Source organism: Lepus europaeus, chromosome 15, assembly GCF_033115175.1.
Source record: "Lepus europaeus isolate LE1 chromosome 15, mLepTim1.pri, whole genome shotgun sequence".
Taxonomy (NCBI): domain Eukaryota; kingdom Metazoa; phylum Chordata; class Mammalia; order Lagomorpha; family Leporidae; genus Lepus; species Lepus europaeus.
The window spans coordinates 48,240,436-48,243,486 of record NC_084841.1 but is presented as its reverse complement, the minus strand read 5'-3'; positions in this window follow the sequence as shown (position 1 = coordinate 48,243,486).

The window sequence follows — 3,051 nt, the reverse complement described above, 5'->3', positions numbered from 1 at the left end:
AGGTGAGACTTCATAATCTCCAATGCTCATGGGGCAGTAGGACATGGTAAATGAAGCAGTGGGGTTAGCAAGAGTCAAACGTAAGAATTATAATTATATTCTTTAATTTTATTGTCCTGTTTAATCATGTAACAATAAATATATTAGATGTTAAATTTTCTTTAATATAAAATTTAAGTACCAAATTAAAAAGAAATATGTTGATTAGTATATTTTTCTTCTATAGTTTTTTAAATCTTTAATCAGAGAAATGTCACATTTTCCTTCTGTACTATCTAGGAACATTATTATTTTTATTCAAATAATAAAGTTTTTCACAGATATGATTTTTACAAAACCGATCGCTTCAATTTTTTTTTGTATATTTATCTGCCATACAGAATTCAGTTCAAGGTAAGTTTTCAAAGTTACAATTTATTTCTAAGCTAACTTCTGTGTCCAAACTTTTGTTAATATTAGTTGAAAAAAGGCAAACTGATCCAAGTCTGTTTTTTTATAAATTTTTAAATAACCTTTTTAGAATTGTCTTCTTAGCTCTACAAGATAATCATTTAAATTTCTAGAAAATGACTTCTGAATATGAATGTATTCCAACTGGGGTTCCCAAAGGCACAATTTGACTACAAATTAGATAAATAAAAAGATGGATTTGTTTGTGCAAGTGATTGTGAACACAAAGAAATTGAGTGTATAATGTCAACCAAATGCTCAATCTTTGCCTAAATCTCCACTAACAAGTTCAGAAGTTCAGCTGACACTAGCTTTGGACGACACAAACCAATTTCTTCAAAAAAAACCAAAAAAACACCAAAACTCTTCAATCTCATGGTGCATCTGTTCGGTGTGTACAATCCATCAAGGAAAGCAAGCACTGACATGTCTCCTTTGGTGCAAACCATGGCTGTACACCCATTACTTAGTATGCATTATCAAATTCATGACATGCTCTTTTTTTTTTCAATTAGTGCCTGCCATTGAATTATGAGACAAGCATATGTGTGGCTCTCACAAAACTGCCACCGTGAATTTACATTTTGTAAAACAAATCCAAGGGCTGGCACTGTGGCATAGAGGGTTGAGGCAAAGTGCTGGCATCCCATATGGGCACCAGTTCAAGACCTGGCTGTTCCACTTCCGATCCAGCTCTCTGCTATGGCCTGGGAAAGCAGTAGAAGATGGCCCAAGTCCTTGGGCCCTGCACCCATGTGGGAGACCTGAAATAAAGCTCCTGGCTCCTGGCTTTGGATTGGCGTAGCCTCAGCCATTGCAGTGAACTGGGGAGTGAACCAGCGAATGGAAGACCTCTCTCTCTTTCTCTCTCTCTCTCTCTCTCTCTCTCTCTCTCTGCCTCTCCTCTCTCTGTGTAACTCTGACTTTCAAATAAATAAGTAAATCTTTAAAAACAAATTAAAAAAAATCCTGTGTTAGCACTTGCTTGCTGGAGCACCTCCTGCTGTTATGTAATTTTTTTTTAAAGATTTATTTTATTTATTTAAAAGACAGAGTTACAGAGAGAGGTAGAGACAGAGAGAGAGGTCCTCCATCCGCTTGTTCACTCCCCAGATGGCCGCAATGGCCAGAGCTGCGCCGATCCGAAGCCAGGAGCCAGGAGCTTCTTCCGGGTCTCCCACGTGTGTGCAGGGGCCCAAGCACTTAGGCCATCCTCCACTGCTTTCCCAGGCCATAGCAGAGAGCTGGATCAGAAGAGGAGCAGCCAGGACTAGAACTGGTGCCCATATGGGATGCCGGTGCTTCAGGCCAGGGGTTTAACCCACAGCACCGGCCCCTGCTGTTATGTTTATAAGCACTCATTCAGCACACAAAAATAATTTCTTGACATACCATTTGCTGTCACATCATTCAAAAATTATTCAAACACTTAAAACCTTTCAAATATCACAAATGACTGTAGTTAATTCAATGTTATTTAAGTCTCTACTGTAGACCAGAAATAAAAAAAGGCTACAAACCATGTAGCATTTTCATGCAATTTTGTACTGTAATTCCCTTCACCTCCACTTCAACATGCTAAGAAATAGTGCACCTAATCAACGTCTATTCAGGACACAATGTCCTCTGCACTCAACTTTTTATAAAACCATCATTGGCAAAAGGTTTTCATGCCAGGATGACTTTTTTTTTCATTTAGTGTATTTTACAACATTATCACTTACTCTTTTAATATGAAAAGAAATTGGCTGAGGGGCGTTTAATCGAGTGTTTCAGATGTTTATATACCACATCAAAGCACTTGGGTTCTCTACTCCGCTCCAGCTCCAACTTCCTGCTACTGCGCACCCTGAGAGGCAACAGTGATGGCTCAAATAGCGGGGTTTCTGCTATCCACGTGGGAAACCTGGATTAAGTGCGAGGCTCCTGGCTTTGATCCAACCCAGCCTCTGCTGTTGCAGGCATTTGAGAAGTGAACCACTGGTGCACTTTTTAAAAGATTGATTGATTTATTTGAAAGAGTAACAGACAGAAGGAGAAACAGATCTTCCCTCCACTGGTTCACTCCCCAGATGGCTACAATGGCTGGAACTAGGCCAGGCTTCTTTTGACTCTCTCACATGGGTGGCAGGTGCCCAAGCACTTGTGCCATCTTTTACTGATTTCCCAGGCACATTAACAGGGAGCTAGATCAGAAAAGGAGCAGACAGAAATTGAACCAGTCCCATGTGAGATGCAGGCATTGCAAGAGGTGGCTTAACCCACTGTGCCTTAATGCCAGCCCCAGTATGGTGTACAGTAATACATAGTATGCAGCCATGTAGGAATAGCCATGTAGGAATAGCCTCTACCTTCACAAAGACAAATACTGTTCTCTTGAAGCATACAGCTATGACAATATTTTTTAATTTTTAATGAGCAAAATAATAGTCATGCTCATTAATTGTTCAAGAGACATCAAGTTAAGGAGATATTAGGTAGTGGCGGGATTTGAACCTGAGAACACCTGTCTAATGGCAATGGATTTTATGAATTAATACTAGGTTTATATGAAAACTGAAAACAACAAGCTCATATAAAATATAAATGAATTGACACAAT